A 25,926-nucleotide genomic window follows, 5' to 3' on the forward strand; every position below is an offset into this window, starting at 1 on the left:
AAAATGGACATATAGGACCCACAGAAAAATGACTGCTGAACTTGCCTAGAAAAGGTGAGACAATCCTTTAGGGTTCCTGCTTCACAGAAAAAACTGCCAGACATTCTGCAGGACACAGAATAAAGCAACTGATGAACTTTGCTATTACAAGGCAGAACAGATCTTCAAATTTCCTGCCTCCTGGAAAAGTCTGCTGGATATGATGGGTCTGTAGGCTGAAGATGGATGCCCCAATGCTACAGAAGAACTTTGGGTGACTATCCAGGCTGCAAAATATCTCTGTTAATTCCAGAATTTTGGAAATTGCTTGCAATGTACTTCCTGTTAACTTAGGTAATATTATATCCTTCTGAGGCCTTGAAGAATTGAAGACGGATAGTTATAGTTTTCCTTAGCAATGATAAAAGATAAATTATATATGAAACTTTAGACTCACAAATATAGGATAGATGATATAGTATTTTCCTTAATTTGTCAAATGTAAATGAACTAAATATTGTTACTATGATTCCTGCTTTATTACTGTTTTATATATGTAATTTTATTATATTAAAGTTAAAAATCTTCCTTCTTATTTAGACAGAAAAGGGGAAATAATGTGGGATTCCTCTCTGTATGCTGTGAATAAGTTTTATTACCATTGGTTAATAAATAAAACTGTTTCGGCCAAGGGCTTAGCAGAGCAAAGCCAGGTGGGAAATCAGAACAGAGACATAGAGACAAAGGTGGAGTCAGAGAGACACCATGTAGCTGCCAAAGGGGACAGATGCTGAACACTTAGCAGTAAGACACAGCCTCGTGCTGATACATAGGTTAACAAAAATGGGTTAATTCAAATGTAAAAGATAGCTAGAAATATGCCTGAGTCATTTACTGAACAGTGTTATAATTAATATAGTTTCTGTTTGATTATTCGGGTCTGAGCAGTTGGGAAACAAATGAGCAATCTCTGCCTTCATCCTTCTTTTGTTTCTTCTTCCTCTTCATCCTCCTCTCTTTTTTTTCCTCCTCTCCTCTTCTCTCCCTCTTCCTCTTCATCTACCTCTCTTCCCCTCTCCTATATAATGAAAGAGTCAGAGGGTATACCTCTAAAGTATCTTCAGGTAACAGCATTTTTGCTATTTCATGACTACAGAAGTATCTGCTCATGGAAGAAGCCTTTACTTGCTAAAGAATGTCTTTGCTCACTAATGGAAGTCTCTCATTAAACAGGGCTTTCAAAGATTATCTCAACTGAGGCTGTTTGCAGACTAATGCACTTGTTTATTATCTACAGGACAAAATGTCCTGAAAATGAGGTCACATGACTAACGATACAGTTTACTAATAACTGGGCAACCCCACTTCACAAGACCTGGCCCTTTAGCAGCAACAATGAATAAGCTTGACTCCTTCTTCTTGGGCCAAGATAAGAATCTCAAGGTATCCCTTAGATGTTGTAATCTGCTTTGAACTTTGGCTCAAGCTATTTCCATGAACATCCTCTGTCTCCACTGGGGTAGATACTGTAGAAGCCAGAATGCTACAAATCATTCTGTTTAAAGTAGCAGAAGTCTGTGTGTGTGTGTGTATAAAGCCAGCCCAGAGTCTGCTGTTAATTAAAGGCAGCCAGTGATGTGCAGCCATTTGTCTGGGGCACTTCTGACTGCGCTGGTCCCTTGACAGCTGCACTTTCCTCCCTGTGTGTATGGTTTGAACTGCGTCCAATGTGAAATCGCTAAATCCGAGATAGCTGTTGTTTAAACAGGAGAGGGAGAGGGCGATTTTTCAGAAAGACAGGGAGATAGGTCTTGTATCCTATTGAAATGTTACTGTGTCCTGCAGAATGACTCTGGATGCTTTTGGATCATCTGCTGATGTTTTTCACTGCACAAATGTTGAAACTGCACTTCCTCCCTGAGGGAGTCCTGCCATGGGCGGAGCGGAAATAGCATGACACACCTGGCCTCCCTCAAAGGATTCTGGGGATGGGTGACTTTCAAACTCCCTAGAGTAGAATTAATTTGGATATTTGTTAATGGAGAAGAGGAGCCCCCAGATCAGGGAGTTCTATGAAAATTGCTCTATGTTTCTCTTTCATGTTGACAGGCATTTGGTGTGTAACAAAAGTTAACCGAAATATCTAACTCTGAATATCAGACTGACTTAAAAATGAAAAGACATCCCCATTTTATAAAAGGCAAATTGCCTTTGCAGGTGTATACAAAAACCTTGGCTGTATGTTTATGCATACCCTAAAATTGGGTTATAGATTATTTTATTAACACAAAATCCTTTCTAAACAGGCACCAATTGTATCAATATAAAAGACATTTATTTAGATAAATATATAAAAAGAGAGCTGTTGATGGGGCTGAGGTATGTGGGTCAAAGAATCCCAGGCTAACTCTAAGATATTTTAATTATATATTTTTTATTATATATTTTTTATTATAAGGGACAAACTCACGAAACAGGAATGAGAAGTCCAACCTCAGCTGTGTAGTGCACAGGAACCACACACACACACACACACACACACAGAGAGAGAGAGAGAGAGAGAGAGAGAGAGAGAGAGAGAGAGAGAGAGAGAGTGAGTCCTGGGCAAGCCAGTGGTTTTCTCTGGGTACCCAAAAGGTCATGCATGCCCTAACCTGGTCCAAACTTTCAAAGATCATTGGCTGACAGAGATTCCCCACCACCTCCCCCTTTTGTCTAAATAAAAGAGTTTTAAGCCCAAAACAAAACTATATACACTAGGAACAGATATCAATTATAAAATTAGGATTACAACCAGCATAAACAATATTAAGCAAGGGATACATACTAAATGTTTTAATAAACAACCTATCCTAATGAGTTTAAGTCTTACATTGGAAATGGCTTGACTAAATCATAAGAAGAAGGTAACTACTATCTAATCTTCAACCCCATCCAAGGCCTGAGAAGGGAGATAATATTACTTGAGTAGTCAGGAAGTGCAATCAAGCAGCTTTTAAAATGTGCAGTAGATGACAGAGACAACTGGCTACCTGGGAAATCACCCAAAGTCTCATTTGCAATGTTGAAGCAACCAATTTTGGCTAAGGCCTAACGTAACTGACAGACCAATTTTAGAGGCAGGAAAAATTTCAGAACCATTTTACACTGTCTTGGTAAGGTTTGGCAATCTTTTTCTTTTTGTCCGGGTTATATACCATGTACTTTATCAGTGGTCGAGGCATGGGCAGTTCCTTGCCCAAAGGTCAATTGTGCCAAGAAGAAAACAAGGTCCAAGTGGAGTGTCTTCGGTATTTAACATTCTCTCGGAAATAGATCGGTTGCCATCAGGAGCAATCATGTCTCACATCAACAGAACCCTAAGTTATTTAAATGCCATGTTCTACAGATCCTTGAAGTGGTTGAAGATTACCTATTTATATAGACTACAATTTTTATGTATCTAAAGAACCTGATCAATCTGACTATGTATAACAAACATTAATAAGTATTGACCTATAATACTTAATACCTGTATAACTTAAAGACTAAGACTTTATACCAGAATATTAAATAATCTGTAAATAACTGTGCAGTAAAAGAGGACAATAACCTCAAAATGTAAACAATGTGTAAGTATTTTGATCAGAGATAGCAATATATATTGCAATATATCCTAAAATTGTATCAATATACAAAATGTCTTAAATAGAGATAGAAACATTCATGCATACAATCTGACAAAATATCTTTGCATAGGTGTACAAATATTGTAAGCAGAAATAACAAATATAATTTGAACTTGTATCAGTATACAAGAAACTATATCAATGTAAATCATCCACAAATAATAGCTCATAAGTATTACTTTATTGCTCACTATTATTATTATTATTAGTGTGAATAAGTTGACACTAAATTACCAATTATTTCATGTTGACAGGGGTGAGACACATGGGTCAAAGAATCCCAGGCTAACTCTAAGATAATTTAATTACATTTTTTATTATAAGAAACAAACTCACAAAACCAAAACAAAAAGTCCAACCTCAACTATATAGCATGAGAAACACACACACACACACACACACACACACACACACATGGGCAGGCCAACGATTTTCTCCAGGTACCCAAAAGTTCAGACACACCCTAACCTAGTTCAATGTCTTAAAGATTATTGGCTGACAGAGATTCCCCATCAAAGAGCACATTGATAATAAGTATATATAGTTTATCAGACAGACTACAGACATAGACAGATGAATTGATAGAGAGTAGAATAGATATATGATAGGTAAACAGAAAAGGCATAGATAATAGATACATAGTGGATACATAGATAGTAGGATAAACAATAAACACATAGGTAGACGGTACTAGAAAACATGGGTAGATATACAGACAGATAATACACGATAAAGAAATGCTGGGTTATATAATTTATAGATGCAAAAAGATATATAGTTTTATAGACAGAATAGATATGTGATAGATGCATAGATTGATAGCAGATAAATAATAGAACAGACAGACGATGAATAGATAGATGATATATAGATATAAGGGTATATATAAATAATATATGATATATAATATAGAGATGATAAGATAGATATATAAGTAGAAGATAAATTGTCTACATGATAAACACATGCATAGATGGTAGATAGATAACAGAATAAACTGGTGAGAAATACTCATATAAATTGACATATAACACACATATATGGATATATATAAATAAATATGATACATACTAGAGAGATGATAGGATAGGCAAGTGATAGATTAAATAGATATGTAGATAGATGATAAGATAAATAGATAATAGATGGGTAGATAGATGATAGATAGATAGATAGATAGATAGATAGATAGATAGATAGATAGATAGATAGATAGATAGATAGATTTAGTGTTTCATATTATACTTCAGGGCAGTTTTCATTTTGAAATTCTATTGGGAGAGTAGCTTTTACTACCAGGCTTTGGTTTTGCTTGCCATGGCCCTTAAGCGTTCTGACATAGAACTGTAACTGCTTCCTTCTATTAAAAAATTTTAATTAAAATATAATTTCATCACTTTCCCCCCAGCTCCATTCTCTCCATGGAATTAATAAATCTTGGGTCGCAAGCGTAGGCCCTGGTTTTTTTTTTGTTGTTGTTGTTGTTTGTTTTCTGAAGGACTTCTGGAATTAGAAAAATCATCTATTCTGTCTGGCTCTCAGCTCCTGAGACAAGGTACTTCAAAGACAGGCATGAAAATTGTTTTTGTTCATTCAGAGTCATTGTCTCCTGTCCCCTCTGTTTACATCTGAGGCTGGCGAAGCTCAGATAAAGTTCTGGCTCCCAGGAAGATGCCATCTGATGTGTTTTCAGCACCCACTGGGAATCTGTGAGCCATTTTGGTTGGAATATCCTAACAGGTTGGTGTAAAGTGCGGGGGGTTGGAGAGAGGGAGGAAATCAGGACCCTTGGATCGGGAAGAGAAAAGCAGCACATTATTGGTAGCTAAGGTTCAAGCCAAAGCTATGCTTGAAACACTGAAGCAGGCCATGAGGGAAGGTTTCTGTGCAGAAACCAGGCACCATGAGTTTTGTGTTTGTTTCTCCAGCTTTGCTTAATATTTATAAACATAGACAAATCCTTAAGAAAACATCAAAGGAAATAATTTATTAATGAATTACAATTTTCTTCACCTTCTGATTTTTGGGGGCAGTTGATGTTCATCTTCTGTGGTCAATGAATTGCACACCTAAGACCATCAGAAGGTCTGCGAGTCTTCCTTCCCTGCGTGTCTGTCCCTGGTCTCCCTTCTAGGATTACAGGCAGAGATGAACACAGAATGTGGAGGCGGAATTGATTCGAATCCCAGTTGGACCTTTGATAGCTTTGCAAATTGGTTTACTCAATCCTCAAGGCTTCAGTTTTTTCACTCAAAAAAACCAAACCTTTTCTTTATTGGTCACCACTGGGGGATGGGGACATACCATGGCAGAAGATCTGAGGTCAGAGGATCGCTCTGTGGGGTGGGTCGGTTCTCTTCTGTCATCTTTTGTGGCTTCCAGGGATCCTAGGCCTCAGGCTTGCAAGGCCTGCACCTTGAGCCAGGGAACCAGACTGCCAGATACCAGTTTCTCTGCTCTTTAAAGTGGGAAGAAGAAAAGAGTCTATCTCGGGATTTTCAATCTTCAGGGTAAGGATGTTAAAAAGGCAAATAAAAGCCACTTGATATAATGCCAGGTATATCCAAAATGCTAATTCCGCACGTTCCTGTGATTATTTTGATAATCCTTCTTGATCTCAGTTTCCAGGAACTGAAGCTCTAGAGAAGTTGACAGAATTGACAGACATCTCTAAATGACTCCGTATGCTCCAAGGAATCAAACGCCAGCAAGAGCAAACACCTACCCATCTCTGCCTCCCTAGGCCAGCTTTGCTTTTCTAGAGGAATAGTTCTTGAAAGACTCCTGGGAACAACACCAAAGGGTGTGAAACTCTGCATTGCCTAAAGTGCTGTTTCTACATAAAATGATTATTGGATAAGAACTTTTCTGTGATGGGCAGAGTATTTCCGTATGTTTCAACTGCTCCTGTGGGATGCTGTGGTCTTATAGTAACTTATTTGGATGGGGTGCTTTGTGGATTGATGGGTTTAAATTGTGTTTCATTCTAAATGATCAATGATTAATCTTAAGTGACAACCAGATTTTAATATTTGCAAGATTGCTATTGTTGATAATAGACTAAATATCACTTTTAGCATCGGAATTTCCCCATAGAAGAAAGTTAGCTGCACACAAAGCTATCTGTCTCAAAACCACTGACAAGTTGGATCCATCCTGCAGAAGTTAATGAAAAATATTCTTACTAAAAAAAAATCTAGGTTTGAATTCTTATTTGAAATTAACTGGCAAAGCTGTTTTAAGAGGCTTATAATTCAGGGGCCAGGGAGACAGCTCGAGTGTAGAAAATCACCAGCAAGGCAGGGGACCTGGGCTATATTCCCAGACGTCAGGTAAAAATAAGCTGGCCATAGTGTAATCCCAGAACTGAGGGCACAGAGATGTAAGGATCCAAAAGGCTCCCTGGCTATCCAGCCTAGCTGTGAATTTCAGGCCAGTGAGAGACTGTCTCAAAACAAGGTGGAAAGCACCTGAGGGATGACATTGAAAGTTGACCTTTTGACCTCCACATGCACCTACAGCCTTGCACACACATAAGCATGCATGCACACTGTCTCCATAAACACACACACATATACACACACAAATGAGAGACACATTGCACCTACAGCCATGCACATATATGTACACTGTCTCTATAAAGACACACTGTCTCCATAAACACACACACACACACACACGAGAGAGAGAGACACATGCACCTGCAGCCTTGCACAGACATAAGCATGCATGCACACTATCTCCATAAACACACACACATATACATACACAAATGAGAGACACATTGCACCTACAGCCATGCACATATAAGCATTCATGTACACTGTCTCTATAAAGACACACTGTCTTCATAAACACACACACGAGAGAGAGACACACATGCACCTACAGCCATGCACACACATAAGCATGCATGTATACTATCTCCATAAACACATACACACATGCATGCACACACACACACACACACGAGAGAGACACATGCACCTACAGCGATGCACGCACATAAGCATGCATGTATACTATCTCCATAAAAACACACACAAAAAAGAAAGTTATAATGAATCCTTTAAAGACAGACACACGCTTCATAAATGTGAGCGTGCCTGTATCATGTTGGCTTAGATATAAACATGTGCCGATGACTGCTGGAGCTTCCTGCTGTGGTTACCATGCTTGCTGAAGACAGTAAGAGTGTCTGTAGGCAGCTAACAGCGCTACAGAGTCAACTGCGGGGATTTTGGCTGTAGAATGTGGCTTCTGTTTGGTGGGACGATTTGTTTTCTATTTGAACATTACATAGGTGGATCGCCCCAATCCAAAAATATGGATTCCAAAATGTTCCCAATCCTGAACCTTTCTGAGCTCTGACATGATGCTACAAATGGAAAATTCTACCCCTAAACTCAGGTGGCAAGCTGAACTGAAAACTCAGGCCGACTCAAAATAATTACATACAATTACCTTCAGGCTAACTCTATGTGGTCCGTACCAAGTACATATGGTTTCCATGTTCTGACTTGAGTTTCATCTCCAAGACAGCTCTTTAAGTGTATGCAAATTGACCAAAATCTCACAAAAGCAAAAAATAAGCAAGCAAACAAAAGAACCTACTGAAGCACTTATTTAAATTAAGTAATGCTTTGTTTTTTTAATACAAGGTCTTGTGTATCCCAGGCTGGCCTAACTCACTGCATAGCCCTGCACTTCCAACCTCCCAGCTCCCTCCTCTCAGGGACTGGCATTCCAGGTGCTCGCCAGCTTGCCTGGCCCAGGAACTCTTTGTAACCCAAGCCTTTTGGAGAAAAAAAGACTCAATGTATTCCAGTTCTCTGCAGGCCTAGCAAAAATGCCAATCACCCTTCCAAAGCGTAGGTGCCAGAGATGGACCGGGCATGCTCTTCTTCTCCTGAATATGCTAAATCGTACTGCTTCATTGAGGCTGCTTCCTCTTCCGGCTGCCCTAGGCCACTTCTCTCCACCCCAGTTGTCTGCCACCTCTCCACCCAGTGGTGAATCTGACAGCAGAGACACCATTTCCCCTCTACTCCAGTTCAAGTGATCCACTGTTGCCTGGGAATTTGGGGTTCAGGTGGATTACAGCCACCCTGACTTACTTCTTCCCTCTTTCTTTTTTCCAAAAGAGTTTATTATTGCGTGTGTGTGTGTGTGTGTGTGTGTGTGTGTGTGTGTGCGTGCAAGCACACAGGTATATGTGCCCCGTGGTGCATGTGTAGAGGTTAGAGGGCAGCTTTTGGGAGTTTGCTTCTTCCTTCTGCCCTGGGCTATGGGATGGAACTTAGGGCATCAGGTTGGTATGAAGCACACTGACCCACGGGGCCATCTCTCCAGCGACTCCTCTCTATTTCTTCACTTCTGTATCTCTAGTGGCCCCTTTTACATTCGCACATTCTTAGGGACTTCTTAGGGCAAAAATTGGAATTTTCCATCCATGAATTAGCAAGCAGAAATGGTCTACTTGGTCATTTTGCGTTATTTCCTCTACATGACCCACTCTGTTGGCCCACCATGACGTTGGCTGACTCAGCTGGTTCAGAATCTTTTTCCATCTCCTTTTCCCCACGGCTTGATCAAGTACCACAAACCTCTTGGCCTTCCAACCTTCTGTACTCAACTGAACTCCAGCACAGGGCCAGTACTTCAAAGCATCTGTCTGAGTCATGGCTGGATTCTTCACATTACCAGCAACCCTTCTCTGATTGTTAGGTAGCTAGCTGTCCAGTACCCTCCAACGTCTATTAAAAATCTTCATCATTCCCTTAAGAACTCAATCCCACAAATGATGGAGGAAGGTCATTGGTTAAAAAATAAAGAAACTGCTAGGCCCATTTGATAGGCCCACCCTTAGGTGGGTGGAGTAAACAGAACAGAAGGCTGGGAGAACGAAGCTGAGTCAGTGAGTCGCCATGGTTCTCCCATTCCAGGCAGATGCAGGTTAAGATCATTCCTGGTAAGCCAGCTCATGGGCTACAGCAGATTATTAGAAATGGGCTAATCCAGGTGCGAGAGCTAGCCTAGAAGAGGCTAGATAGAAATGGGCCAAGCGGTGTTTAAAAGAATACAGTTTCCATGTAATTATTTCGGGTAAAGCTAGCCATGGGTGTGGCCGGGTGCCGGGGATGCAGCCCGCCACCCTTATTACAACACACAAACACCTCAGTTTTGATAGAAAAACTTACTACCTTCATAAGGAAATGGGTGTGAGCAGACAACATGTTGAAACAGATGTGAAAAAGGTCCTGGGCATGCCCATTCTGACCCCATGCCTCTCTTTCAGCCCACAGGGCATCTGTTCTCTGACTGAGGACCACAAGCCTGGCCTTTAACGGCATTTTCTCTCTCTTCCTCTAGCCCTCTACACTCATGATCTTGGCTCCACCCAGATGTTTCTCTGTTTTCATAGCATCCTGCCTTTTGGACTATGGCATCCAAGGTTTCCTGGCTTCGGCATCCCGTCCCAGATTGACCTTTCTTCTCAGCACCCATTAGCTCTGTCTCTCCACACCTTTGTAGAATTAGCAATCTCTACTGCTTGCATACTTTCCTCATTTCTCATATTTTCCTTAGAAACATCAGTCTGATTCATCAACATATTGTAGCACTATTTTTCTTTCAGGGAGGCACAATAGATTTTTATTGAAAATTATAATGTCAAGTTTGGTCCCTAACTCTTGACTTGACAATGATGGAGCAATAAGAAAGAAGAGTCCAGGGGTCCACCAAATCCAAATGGAGGGCTTTGTGTGGTAAACTGAGGAGTACAGACTTTCCCTAAAAATCTTGCAAAGCTCTTGAGAGTTTTCTTCTCTGAAGCTGCTTCTTCCCTTCTCCTCCATTTCATAGCCTCCCCCTCTGCTTTCAGCCTCTTTCAGTCTCAGAAACATTTCCTTGTGCTCAACAGTGACACTCTGCTTGTTGCCCCAAAGTCTGACTGTTCACCTCTTGTCTTTTGGCTTTGCCTGCTCATTCACCAGGGTTTCATTTACTTGTGTGCTTTCAAGTGTGTTATGACCAGATTATTCCCTTGTGGACACTGAACACTGGCTCTCAGTAGCAGACTTCAGAGTTCTATCCCCAGCCAGCTACGCTGTGCTGAGTCAGTCACAGATACCTCACACTTTATGTTCCTCACCAAACTCACGATCTCTCCACGATTATGCTCTCCTCTGTGTTCTCTATCAATTCACTAACAGCGGAGAGAAGCAGAAGGGGTTACATTTTGCCTGCCATCTCCTTCATCCATAACCAGCCAGCCTCCAAGCTGACTTGGGTGTATATTGATGTCTCGATATCACCCGCCTTCTGTTCCTATTGCCATGTGTAACTATTCCATCAGCTTGCAGGAGGGTTCAATTATCTCATGCCTGGAGTGCAGAGCCTCTCCACTCCTCTGCCACCATCAGCACTGCTTCTCTGGAAGTCATTCACTGGGGGCACCAGAATTATCTAGTCCTCACAAGACCCAAATATGGCATGCTGCTTGAAGGAAGCCATTGGTGGCTACCATCCTATAGGAAGCAAAATCCAAGTTCCTTATAAGGTCTCCTCACGCCCATCCTCCCTGGAAAGTCTGACTCCTCCTGACTCACATGGTTCAGTGGTGCAGAACTCTTAATGTCCCCAGAATGCTTTCTCTACCCTCTTCAAATCTTCATGAAAAATTTTAGCTAGAGATCAGTAATTACCACCCTACCCCCCATATGTATGTCTCTTATGACACTACAGGCTCGACTAAACTCCCCACCATAAGGAATGAAATCTATGACAAGTTTTGATGATGGGGAAGCTCAGCCAATCACATCTGGCTTGGGTGTGGCCACCTGGAGCCAGTTAGATAGATAAATGGGGGTAGAGAGGTGTGTGGGCTCTCCGCATGCACAATGATCGCCAGGCCCATTTGGACTTTGGATTTTCTCTGGTAGCGTGAGTTCCCCGTTTTCAATTATTAAATCATATCTGTTGTTTTGAGCTGGTCTGGTTATTTTAGCATACCTATCGAATACGCCATCGCCAACACTTGGCACCCAACATGGGGCTAGAACCCATGACCCTGAGATTAAGAGTCTCATGCTCTATGTCAGGCATATATATTGTGACATGGATCTACATATTTGCACATACCTATGTACCTTATAATATATGCTAGTCACCTGTGAATATGGCGAATCTGGAAACACACTGCTGTCACTGTGACATCACAGTGACAGCCACAGGGTATGGGCAGAATGACGTACTTGTGGACATACAGACGTTCTCACCTCTAACTGATGGAGACAATTCGGGGGAAAACATTATCTCATCTTTCTCTCAAGCAGACTAGAATGTGTGGACAAGGAATTGGGGTTCTGAAAAGCTCACTCTGTACATCTCAGTGCGTGTACACACGTACACAGACGTATGTGTGCACCCTCATTTAGCTCATTAAACAGTTAAGGGAACTTGCTATTGTTTGCTGCCACTATAGCAACTAGAGGAACAGAAAGAAATGACGCATCTCTTGTCTCTCACATCCCAGAGTGAGGAGGATTCTGGAACGGAAAGAGACATATTAGTAAATAAGAGAACTTTAAAAGGTGCTAAGTCATTCCACAGAAAAGTGGAATGATCTCCAAATAAGGAATCAGAAATTTCTAGGTCCCCCAAATCGAAAGGAATAGGTAAGGATTCCTGCCAACATGGAGTTTGCAGTTGAGATTCAAATTAGAACATGTGGTAGAACAAGGGACCTGTTTCTATGAGGAAGACAAAGAAGGCTTCTGTCAGGAAATGCTCAGGTCTGAACAATGACATCAGTCTTGCAGTGCTCCCATGGGGAATCTAGAACATTCCAAAGTAGACACTGAGGTGATGAGACACATGAGTACAGAAAGGAAGTGATGTGGGAGTGAGGCCATTGGAGGAGATCCCCCTGAACACCTGGTCTCCTGGGAGTCTATTCTTCTCTAGACAGCAGATGCTGGTCAGCACCCTGACCAAGATGATGAGGACTTATCCACAGATGCTCATGTGCAGCTCTTTCTAGGAAGGCCTTCTCGGAAAGGAAGCATCTTAACTGCCATTTGCAAACTTGAAGACTTATATTTTATACTGATGTCGGATTCCTCTGTTTGTTGTGAATATCATTGGTTAATAAAAAAACTGCTTTGGGCCTATATCAGAGCTATAGGGGAACAGAGCTAGGTGGGGAAAACTAAACTGGATGCTGGGAGAAAGGAGGCAGAGTCAGAGAGAAGCCATGTAGCTGCTGCTGGAGACAGATGTGCTGAAACTTTGCTGGTAGGCCACGACCTTGTGGTGATGTGCAGATTAATGGACATTAATGGAGATGGGTTAAATTAAGATGTAAGAGTTAACCAACAAGAAGCTAGAGCTAATGGGCCAAGCAGGGATTTTAATAATACAGTTTCTATGTGATTATTTCAGTTCTGGGCGGCTGGGACAGACGAGCAGCCTCCTTACAACATTTTACTGTGTCTCAGTCTCTAGTTGAGAAGAAGGCTGGCTGTGTATAAACCTTCGGGGACCTAAGATGATGTGTGCTGAGCACTGGGCTTCAGTTTGGGATCCTGGAATTCTCATGTACATCAGGGAAACAGTTCCCATGTAAACAGCCCAAAGAATACCTTGAGTATGCCTTGATTCTGTGTCTTTGGAGGTCTCTGGTGGAGGAGGGAAGCACATTCTGTGTGGTTATACTATGAAGGAGAACTCCTTGATGCTTGTGCCTGGCTTCTGCCCTGTCTCACTCCATGAACCTTTCTGTTCTGTTGGTTTTCCTTGGCATCTTTCCACTATAATCAACTGTAGCCATGAGTTTGGCTCCATGTTGCATCTTGCCAATATTTCTAGTGAATTGATGACTCTAAGAGTTGTCTGGGGTTATATACCCAAGAGATGCCCTATCATATGACAAAAGCATTTGTTCAACTATGTTCATAGCAGCATTATTTGTAATAGCCAGAATCTGGAAACAACCTAGATGTCCTTCAATGGAAGAATGGATGAAGAAAGTGTGGAATATATACACATTAGAGTACTACTCTGCCATAAAAAAACAATGACTTCTCGAATTTTGCATGCAAATGGATGGAAATAGAAAACACTATCCTGAGTGAGGTAACCCAGACCCAAAAAGAGGATCATGGGATGTACTCACTCATAATTGGTTTCTAGCCATAAATAAAGGTCACTGAGTCTATAATTTGTGATCCTAAAGAAGCTAAATAAGAAGGTGAACCCAAAGAAAAACATATAGTTATTATCCCTGCTATGGGAAATAGAGAAGACTGCTGGGCAAAAAATTGGGATCTTGGGGGTGGGGTGGGATGGGGGTAAGGGGAGAAGGGGAGAGAAAAGTGAGAAGGGGAGGATGGGGGGAACTTGGGGAAACGGGATGATTGGGGATAAAACAAGGTTAGATAGAGGAGCAGGGAATCACATAACTTAATTAAGGGAACCACCGTAGGGTTGGTAAGAGACTTGAACCTAGAGTGGCTCCCAGGTGCCCAGGGCAATGTCCCCAGTTAGTTTCTTGGGCAGCTGAGGATAGGGAACCTGAAATGACCCTATCCTATAGCCATACTGATAAATATCTTGCATATCACCATAGAACCTTCATCTAGTGATGGATGGAGATAGAGACAGAGACCCACACTGGAGCATCGGACTAAGCTCCCAAGGTCCCAATGAGGAGCGGAAGGAGGGAGAAGATGAGCAAGGAAGTCAGGACCACGAGGGGCGCACCCACCCACTGAGACAGTGGGGCTGATCTATTGGGAGCTCACCAAGGCCAGCTGGACTGTGACTGAAAAAGCATGGGATAAAACTGGACTCTCTGAACATGGCGGACAATGAGGGCTGATGAGAAGCCAAAGACAATGGCATGGGGTTTTGTTCCTACTTCATGTTCTGGCTTTGTGGGCGTCTAGCCAGTTTGGATTTTCACCTTCCTAGACCTGGATGGAGGGGGGAAGACCTTGGACTTTCCACAGGGCAGGGAACCCTGACTGCTCTTTGGACTGGAGAGGGAGGGGGAGAGAAGTGGGGGGAGGGGGAGAGGGGCGGGAGGAGGGGGAGGGAAATGGAAGGCTGGGAGGAGGCATAATTTTTTTTTCAATAAAAAAATGTAAAAAAAAAAAGAGAGTTGTCTGGGGACACTGGACCCAATGCAATACTTACCTCATATCATCTATGTCCTTTTTCAAGAAAGATTAAAATAAGTTTAAATGAATGGGTTGAATATCAATGGCAGTAGAACACAGGGTGTGGTATAGGAAGGTCCAAATCACCAGAATGAAGGCCATCAAGGCTGTGTGGTGATGAAGCTGTTCATTCTGTTTAATCACCTTCACTTCTTTATTTATATTTATTTATATACTTATTTAGAAGACATTTAAATACATTATTAGATATAAGGCTAAGATATTTTCTTCTTTAAGTAATACTTTCTGTATTACAACAAAACTAATTCACAAAATGTCCTTTAAGATGTCTCAAGACGACATCATGCCCATCACTCAATAAATAGTTGTCAAACACAAATGCTCCATTTTACCCAGGCACTTTGAAGGTCATGGGTGACTTAAAGATGACAATACGCTCACTCAGAGGAAGCAAACCCTCAAGTAGGACAAGCAAAGGGCTCTGACCAGACTGCAGCTTCTGGAGCCCCGGCAACCCAGAGGCACACGCGCTATTCACAGCTATGTCTGACAGGTGAGTGGAGGAAAGGGAGGGGCAAGGCAGCTCGTGGGGATTCCGGAAATAGCACTGAGTCATTAATCACTGATATCCTGGCTCCATCCCCTGAGCAACTGGGAATGAATAAGCAAAGAAAGTGAACTAAGCATCAGAGGATGGAAATCCCCCTGCGGACATTGGTTGAGTCAGTGCGAGGACATGGAAACTGCAGCAGTTACAGCTTCAGAGGAATGAGCGCAGAGCAGAAAGCCTTTTCCGACAGCTTGAGCCGCAGCTGAGAACTGCTGGACAGCATCAAGCTTCTGGAGCCTGTGCTTGCTTTGGGAACTGCAGAAAGGAAGGATAGAGAGGAGGAAAATACTATGTGGACCACACTGGGATCTGGATTTACGAGATGAGAACACATGGTCCATAGCCTGCGTCTGACATACGAGTTACATTGATATATAAGAGGCAAATTACAATATAAAAACAAATTGACAGCAGAAACGACTGTGGGAGGCTGATGGGGCCTGAGCTGAATTAAAGGCCTAGAAATGACTTAAGGGCTCTACACTGAGAGTTAGGATATATGCTGTATATATTGTTTCAAGACACCTAGACAACTGGAGGAAACATCAAAGCAATGCTAACATGGATATTTCTTGTTTACTTCCCACTATATCTGGAGCTCCCAAATTTATAGAGTAAAGATATGAATCTTTCTGAAATGTATATCCAGAATTTTCATTGGTTCCCACAGAATAACTTTAAAGATATAGATCTTAAAGAAGTATGAAAATTCTCCTTTATATGTAAAATAATCTTAGGAATACAATAAACACTGAAAAACACAACTTGATATGAATAATTATTTTAGATAAGAAACATGACTTTTAAAAATACTACCTGGAGTATCCACAAGGATGACCCCAGCTAAGATCCCAAGCAGTAGAGGAGAGGGTGCCCCAACTGGCCTTGGCCTGTAGTCAGACTGATTATTGTCTTAAATATCACTATAGAACCTTTGTTTCACAACAGATGGAAACAGAGGCAGAGACCCATATCGGAGCTCTGGACTGAGCTCCCACGGTCCTTTGGAGAGTAGAAGGAATGAGAATTTGAGCAAGGAAGTCAAGACCACAAAGGGTTCATCAACTGAAACAGTTTACCTGAACTAATGGGAGCTCACCAACTCCTGTTGGACTGGGAAGGAACAAGCATAGGACCAAACTAGTCCCTCTGAATGTGGTTGACAGTTGTATGGCTGGGGCAGACTGAGGGGCCACTGGCAGTGGCACCAGGATTTATCCCTACTACATGTACTGGCTTTTTGGGATCCTATTCTCTTTGGATGGATACCTTGCTCAGACTAGATGTAGTAGGGGGACCTTGGACTTTTCACAAAGCAAAGTGCCTTACCCTCTCTTAGGATTAGAGGGGGTGGGATGGGAGGATGTGTGGAGGGAATGGGAGGAGGGGAGAGAGTAGGAATTTGGATTGGTATTTTCTTTTTAAAAAATCTAATGAAAAAGAATAATGTATAGAGTTAGAATATTAATACAAATAAAAGTGTTTCATGAAGAGTAATTAAAAATACCGCTGGAATATACCCAGATGCGTCAGAACAGTGAGCCGATGCACATTTACTACACACTTCAGTTAAAGATTCCTGTTTGGAGAAACAACTGCTAGTTTGCTTTCTGTTGTTGGCCAAAAGCAGCTTAATGGAGGACAGGCTTTTTTCTTTTGCATGTTAAAGTCCACCACGGGAGGGGGGAGGGCGGGGGACCAAAGCAGGATCAAGGCAGGAGCTTGAAGCAGAAACCAAAGAGAAGAACTGACTGACCAGTTTGCTCAAGTGCTTTCTTATACAGCCCAGGCCTATCTAGGGATGGTGCTACCCACAGTGGGCTGGGAATCCTCCCACCTCAATCAAGATAGTTCCCCCATAGACTTGCCCACAGGCTAGTCTGATGGAATCTATTTATGAGTTGAGGTTCTGTCTTCCCAGGTGACTCTAGTTTGTGTCAAAATGACAACCAAATTTAGCCGCCACCATAACTGAGTCAATCCAAGAAACGTCAATGGTCTCTACGGCTGGCCCAGGGCTTTTCACTTTTTTCTTTTATTAATAAACTTGTATGATATTATTCAGAGAGTGACTTTTAGCAAAGGTATGGAGACTGGTCTGGAGAAACACTGCCCAGGATAGGACTCTAGAGATGTCTTTCAAGAGGGCTATCACAGGCAGAACAGCCAGGACTGTGCTCATAAAGGCATTAACACTGGACAGATGCGGGCAAGACCCTGGTATTTGTATGGTGTCATCTCTGACTCCCTTTACCTTGAATTCATGTTCTTCAAGCCCACCACCCCTCCTAGCCTTTGAACCTCACAGGTTCATGCCTTTGATGTCTGCTCACTGTTTTCCTTAGACCTTCCTGCCACGCCCTGGCACTTTCCAAGAAGGCTCAGGTTCCTTCTATTGGGCTTACATTTAACCTGGAGAAACTGCCACCCAGACTGTCCCCTCAGACCATAGTCCCTCCATTTCCCTCTCTGACTCCATAAACACCTGCGGGTGGTAGAAAACATATCTGAAGGGCATGTCTGCACGTGTACATGGGAACAAGTAGGTGCAGCACACGTACATGTGTGTATATACAAGCCAGAGGATAACCTCAGGTGTCTGTCCTCAGCTGTCCTGCAGCACACGTACATGTGTGTACATACACAAGCCAGAGGATAACCTCAGGTGTCTGTCCTCAGCTGTCCTGCAGCACACGTACATGTGTGTACATACACAAGCCAGAGGATAACCTCAGGTGTCTGTCCTCAGCTGTCCTGCAGCACACGTACATGTGTGTATATATACAAGTGTGTATATACACATGTGTGTATATACAAGCCAGAGGATAACCTCAGGTGTCCTTCCTCAGATGTCACTTGGACTTTCTTGTGTTGGAGACAGGGTCTCTCACTGGCCTGGAACTTGCTGAGTAAGCTAGGCTGGACGGCTGCCCAGTGAGTGTCGGGAGTCAGGGCGGGAGCTCATGAGCAGCTGGGGCTATCTAAAGGACTTCAAAAATACTCTAGAACCTGTCTCTTCCTTCACAGTGCCGGGTTTATAAATACCTTTGAATGCGGGTTCTGGGGCTTGAACTCAGCTCCTTACTCTTGCCTGGCCAACACTTCACTGACAGAGCCATCTCCACAGCCCTTCATCTTTGCTTTCCGTAATGCCTTAGTGAGTGTTTATTCCCAGTGCACAAGTGAGTCCATCCACCTGCCCAGCTGGTCCTTCCCTCTAATGGAACTGGACTCATCCCAAAAGTTCTCCAATCAAGACAGTTTGTCCCATCTGCCACACCCTCAGCTTTCCTTCAAGGCTCTAAGCTACCTGAAGCACTTTTCGCATCTTTAGCTTGGCTTGTTCCTGCGTTCAAGGTGGCACTTAGCACGGAGAAAGTGCTCATAAGGTCTTATCAAAGGAATGTGTTTGAATAACATCCATTTCTTCACTATTATGGTGTGCAAAGTCACTGTGGTCACCCCTTGAGCATCTCCTCTCAGGCCCAAATGCCCAGCAGTAGCAACACGGGGTTTTCACCATAAGTTCTGTGTGTCTAAGAGCATCTTCTCCAATCCTCACAGACAAAACCCGAGAGCTAGGTACCACTCTTAGGTTCATTTTAGAGATGGGTAAACGAGAAACAGAGTTCATCCACCTAGCAGCAAGGCCCCTTCCCAAAGCCCACACATCTAGGATAAAGCAGAACTCAGACCTAAACTTAGGTGGCTGGCTTTTAGCTCACACCCATCCCCGAATCCCACTGCTGTCCTCAGTTCCAAAGATGCCCATTTAGGGGCAGCTCATAATGAAGATGAAGGAGTATGGGATGCTTTCTGTCTCTTAAGCATTGCTGTCTCAGCAACACGACTTTTCCATCGCCCTGATGGAGGGAAGTGCCATAGTCAACAGCCAGGGAAACCTGGTTCCAGCAGTCTTACGCGCTGGAGGCCAAGCGGAGAACAGATGACTCTGCATTGGAGGAAAGACAAAAATGACAAACGTCTGGCTTGCTGTTTGCTGTAAAAAGGGGTGCTGGGAAACTGCAATTAAGAAAGGCATTTTGTGGGCAAGAGGGGGGAGAGAGAGGAGAGAGAGAGAGAAGAGAGAGAGAGGAGAGAGAGAAGAGAGAGAGAGAGGAGAGAGAGAGAAGAGAGAGAGAGAGGAGAGAGAGAAGAGAGAGAGAGGAGAGAGAGAGAGAAGAGAGAGAGAGGAGAGAGAGAGAAGAGAGAGAGAGGAAAGAGAGATCACAGAAGAATTTGTCTTTTCCTCAAATGTTTAGAAGTCTGGAGCAAGACCAAACCAGCTCATACCGGAAGTCTTAGGTCTGGAGAATTCTATTTCAATAAATAGCTACCTAAGGGTTTGACTGAAGTGTGAATTTTTGAAGGAAAATATGAGCGGAAAGTTCTAGTCTGCTTCCTAAGATGCCTGAGGCTTCCCATCCCCCTTCCCCCAAATAAAATGAATAATTTTTCCAAGGATCCTGAGGGAGATAAAGTTCTTGGTGATTTCTTTGGGTAGGAATCTCACCAATGTCACAAAAACTGTGCCTCTGCCCACGGGCCTTGTGCCAGTGTTAAACAATGACTCTCAAGGACTGACTGGAGTTCATGAGAACCCACCGAGCAAAGAGGCCCGTGCTGCCCAAGGGTCAGCTCTTTGTCTTCCCATCTTGTTCATGCCATGACTTTGCGTCTTTATCAACACTTGAAAGTGAACAAGGGACATTTCTTGTTGTGCAAGTTGATGACTTCAGGTGGAGAGTGAGCAGCTGTGGCAGATGGTTCTGGAAACCCAGTGAGACATCCTGTGTTCACATAAATGTTTATGGAGGCAGGAAGACGGAAGAAGAAAAACACAGCGGGGTGTCTCATGACTCACAGACTGAGCCTTCTAAATAAAGCATGGCTCTGAGTTTCCCAGGAGGTTCTCCATGCAGGCGAGCAGCAGAGCTCCACGGGGCAGCGACACCACGGTGCACCCACAAGGCACTCCCAGGAATTCTTCTGTTCCTTTTGAGGTTTAAGAGAACACGTGCCTCCAAGGAGAGTGTGAAATCCTGCATGCAGGGTCCCTCTCTAGATGGTGCCGAATCTCCGGCAGCCCCCAGCTCCCAGCTGGGCCGTTTAGTGGAGGCAGAGCTGAGGCCCAGGCCGAAGCCTCTTGCTGACTCAGAAAGCTTCCTGTCATAGAGCCTCTCCGACTGGTGATCATTTAGTTTAAATTTAGATCCTGAGTGCTGGATCTGGGAATGTTTGCAAACTAGAAGCAGGCTCCATTGACATTGGCATGCGAATTTGGAAAGGAAGTTTGGAAGTCTTAAATCCCTTACACTGCCCGGTCTCTTGTATTCTATAACATTGTGAATTTGGAAGAAGTTAGAGGAAACCATCTTTTGGCACTCCTCTGTCAGTGAAGGCACTGTTCCTGACTCTAGATCTCATAGACAGAAATACAGCCCTGCTCTTCACACTCAAGATTTTCAGATTAGAATGACGTAGAAAGTTGCATGCTAGAACTTAAATCCCCCCCCCCCCCTTCATTTCAATAGGTATGAACTTCTTAGGAAAGGTGTTAGAAGCAGTCTGGAGATTCTCATCACAGCTTGGTAATGTTGGTCTCCTGTGATCTGATAGCAAATTGGCAACGTCCCACCAGGAGAGTTAGAACGGCCACTCTGGTGCCTCCCATTTAGAAGCAGGTAAGCAATAAAACAGTTCAAAGAAATAATCACTGTCTAGGATGGGTTCGACTCTATGTTCAAAGGGTCACGTTACCCGGTGAGCTGACTTGTTCTGAGTTGCCAAATCAAACAAAACACAAGAAAACAAAAAAGCAGGACACCCAGTCAACGGAAGTTTAGATGAACACAAACACATTTTTACGTGAATGCCTGCCTACTCCATGCTTTCTCTCATTATTGGGGTTACCCTGGAAAAAAACCTAACTTGGACATACTGTACTTTAAATAACAACACGAAGAGGTCTGTAAGCTTTCTGAGGTGCTATGTATTAAAAACACATTCTGAGTGGGTCCCTCCAAGAACCGGGGAGTCCAGATGAAGGAAGAGGCTTTACTCAGCATGGCCACATGCTGTAAATTGACACCCCTAAAACAGAGTCGAGGGAGTACAAACATAGTGGGCTAACTTCAGAAGTTCTGAGAGCCCAACACGTTCCCCAGGCAGGATCTCAAGTCCCTGCCATTCTGACTCCTTTCTTCATTCACTGGCACCCATTGTTCCCTATGGGGTAAAAAGGGAAGAGATGGCGGCGTGTCCGGCAGTATTTAATGTACATTTGTTTTGGCATTAGCTAGCTCTAGACATGAAAACAGTCTCCTGCTCTTAATTCGGTCCATGTGCAGCAAAGCCATGCGCTGGGAGATCTGGCTTTTACTAAGAACCATTAACAAGCATGTTTGATCACAGGAAGTCAAGAGCGGTGGCTGCTTCTAAGAACACAATAAACCCTGACTGGCCTCAAGAGGAAAGGAGGGAAGGTCCAGATCCGTCTGTCAGTCATTGGGCAACTTCTACTGTGCTCCCCGGCAAACGGGAGATGGAACAGGAGGAAGATTCCCAAGCCCACCCCCAATGCGGGCACGAAGCCTGTCCTCTCTGTTCAGAGCACTTCCTTCCTGTCCAGGGAGGCGAGTTGCTGAGCCTGTTTCTGGGCAAGTGGCCACAGTTGGGATATGGCCTTAGATAGCCTGCAGCTGGCTGAGTGGGCGTCTGTCAGGCTCAACACAGGCAGCTCCCACCGTCCTGTCTGGACGCTGAAGGAGCTTCTGAGAAAGGCCTTTGATTTATCGACAGCCCTGAATACTATAGGGTAAGTCTTAGGAAGGAAAGCTAGGACAGACAATGTTCTAAGCATATATCTCTGGGTCTATATGTACATACACACACACAGACACACACACACACACGACATCTACACACACAGATGCAGAAAGACACTGATAGACACACACTGACACACACACATATACACACACACTGAGATACACACACACACTGACATAAACACACACAGACAGATACACACACACTGACTAACAGACACTCACTAATACAGATACACACACTGACTCAAACACTGATGCCTACAAAGACACACACACACACACTGACACACATGGACATACACATACATAGCCACATATATTGATATACGTACACAGACACATACAAACACAGACACACACTGACACACAGTGCACACACACATAGCCTTAGAAACACTGACATACACAGACACTAATGCACACACACTGACATGCACACAGGCACACATAGAGACAGACACACACACAGCAAGAGGCATGAAGGACTCAGGTCTCCTGGTGGCGAGCACTGGATTGGGCACTGTGCACCTATCTGCACTCTCCTGCCTCTGTAGCTCCATGGAAACTGAAGCCTGCCAGCACTTCAGGGATGCAGATGCGCTTACCTGGATGGCCTCTCTGGTTTGAGCCCAGAAAGGCCACTATGTTAGCATTTCTGGGCAAAGTCTGAAGTGGATTCTATTTTTTCTTTTTTTCATCCCACTGATTGTTTTCATGTGTGCTTTGGGTCAAATTCTGCGGATAAGGGATGGGGTTCTCTGTGGAGGAAACTGAGACATCTTGTTTTCTTCCCAGACTGTCATGGTTGCTCTGCTTAGGAAACTGCAGCAGTGAGGGCTTGCACAGGAACGTGCAAACTCAAGGAGGTGAGAAGAAACAGAAACCCCGACTCCCATGCTCCTGCTGATCCCACTTTAATCTCCTCATCTCAGTGACACGCTCTCTCCTTCCTGTTCCTCCTTTCCTTCTCTCCCCCACCCCCACTCCTGCCTTGCTAGAATTCATATGCTTACCTGGCTTTCTATTTACTTTGGGAACAGAGGTGAGGCCCAAGTGCGGAGGGCCTGCATCGTGTGGAAAGCCAGCATTTGCTGACATAAGTGAGGAGAGAATGGTGGGGGCTCTGGCCTGTCTCAGTCAGGTGACAGATAAACAGAAATGCTGATGCATTTGCACGGTATCTGTTCTAACAGACAGTCCTCTCCTTGGATAGCTCAGCTCAGTGGGGGTGTGAACCCTCTCCTTGGATAGCTCATCTTAGTGGCAGTGTGAATCCTCTCTTTGGATTAACTCAGCACAGTGGAGTTGTGAACCCTATCCTTGGATTAGCTCAGCTCAGTGGAGGTGTGAACCCTCTCCTTGGATTACCTCAGCTCAGTGGGGGTGTGAACCCTCTCCTTGGATTACCTCAGCTCAGTGGAAGTGTGAACCTTCTCCTTGGATTAGCTCAGCTCAGTGGAGGTATGAATACTCTCCTTGGATTAGCTCAGTGCAGTGGAGGTGTGAACCCTCTCCTTGGATTAGCTCAGCTCAGTGGAAGTGTGAATCATCTCCTTGGATTACCTCAGCTCAATGAAAGTGTGAACCCTCTCCTTGGATTAGCTCAGCTCAGTGGAGGTGTGATTATAATCCTCATCTCAGAGACTTTGACAATTTCAGACAGTTGGGAAGAAGGGAGATAGGAGAGGGGGAAAGCAGGGGTTTGTGGACAGAGCTCCATCCAGTGGCTGAGGAGGCAGAAAGAGCAGCGTTCACACCTGCCTCCCCCCCTGGACTCTCTCTGCTCATCTCTTTCCTTGCTCTTCCCACCCACACCCCTGTTCTTCTTTCTTTCCACATCCGCTCATGAAACCCAATTAGGAGCTGTCTCGGGATTGGGTTCCTACAGTGTGAGACCAAAGAAGAACAAGATGGCATCCTGTACTATCCACATTAGCTGTCTTGTCACTATGATGAAATACCCAACGAGAAGAAACTTGAGCAGGGAGGGCTTTATTCAGGCTCATAGCTCAGGGGATCCGGTCCATCACGGTGGCTGAGGGAACTGGGTTGATTGGAACACAACCAGGAAACCTTGCTGTACAATGCTAATGAGGAAGCAGGAGGGGCCCATAGGGGAAGCTGGGGTGAGGCTATCCCCTATAGACCCATTTCCTCCAGCTTGGTCCAACTCATTCAAGATTCTACATTTAAATACATCAACTGGATCAAGCTTTCAAAGACATGGACTTATGGAGGGCATTTCAAGTTCAGAACGTACTGTGGTCTTTGATAGGGGACAAAGGCCATTCACAGGGACACCTGTTATTGTACCTGGGGAGTGTTGGTTCCCACATCCCCACATCATGGTGTGCTTCCCTCCATGGAAGGACCTTCTCTTCCCCAGTGAGTGAAATGGCTTTGTCCCATGGTGTGGTTTGCAAATGAGAAGAATGAACAGAATGTCCCCAGGAAAAGAGCATTTCCCAGACCCCAGGCTCAGTGTGTGACCTGGAACCTCGCTGTCTGCAGTGGGGGAGAAAGTCGTGGAATGCCACACTGCTCTCAGGTGCCTTTCTGTCCAGGTCTCCTGGTGAGATGCCAGCAGGAGAGCTGTCCCTCATTTCCATGAATTTTGTTCCCAGCACCCAGCACTGTATCTCACTGACCCTGGTGGGTGTCTGAGGAATGTGTCACGGGAGATCTTTGAAGAGGCTACGGTCCCACAGCTGGATTGTACTCAAACCGCAGACTCTGAGCTCTTATTCCCTTGGTAAAGTCAGTTCTTCTTCCTCTTGCCTTTCCCATACAGAAAGCTCCTGTCAGGGAAAGGGCTGCCTCTCTGGTGTCTCCGGTCAGAAAGTCTCCTCACGTTGTACTCTAGCTGTTCCTTTTCTCCGGACTCCTTTATTAGAATTCACTGATTGGCATAATGACGTGTAAGAATATCCATCGCACGTCAGAGAAAGTGTGACATGCCTTTGCGACTTCAGGTCTGGCACAGTCTACCTCCTGCTTGGAGAGCTTGAATTTTCTGGAATCTTCTGGAACCTCATACAGGCTATTTGAGCACAGGACACAAAACTCAGTAACAAATTTTCTCCAGTCTGTGTCATCTTGCACTGCAGCGTGCTCAGTAGAAACTGTTGTATCTCTAAGACTCAGTAATCTAATAATTCAAATAGCAGTGGATCAGTTCAGTAAAAGCAAAGAATCTGCCTTATCGAATTGTTTCAGATAATCTAGAAATAAATCGCCAAGGGACAGTGAATTTAAAATGTGGTATTTTGGTCTGTGAGAGGAACATTCTGAAGTAGTTTTACCGGCGTTTAAAGAACAACTCGTTTTGCACGGGCGTGAGTGTTCCCATGCAGCAAACTTGAAAACCTCCAGCCCCGTTGTTTAGTTTCTCCAGCAGATGCACCCACAACAGTAAAGCAAGCCCACAGCAAGCCAGAACTGTTGTTTCTGGAACTCTCTCGAACCTCAGCTATCTTGGGGACTCCCAGAGGACAGATTGCTTCATGCCACAGCAAAACTTCTCCTGACTCTGTAAACGGTTCACAGTTCCAGGAGCCACAGAAATGAGAGAACAAAAATGAAGTTGTGTTGTGTTTGGGAAGGCTGTGGTCTGGAAATCTCACTCTTGAGATGCCCACCGCTACCTATGGGTC

This window comes from Microtus pennsylvanicus, chromosome 1, assembly GCF_037038515.1.
Source record: "Microtus pennsylvanicus isolate mMicPen1 chromosome 1, mMicPen1.hap1, whole genome shotgun sequence".
NCBI lineage: Eukaryota > Metazoa > Chordata > Mammalia > Rodentia > Cricetidae > Microtus > Microtus pennsylvanicus.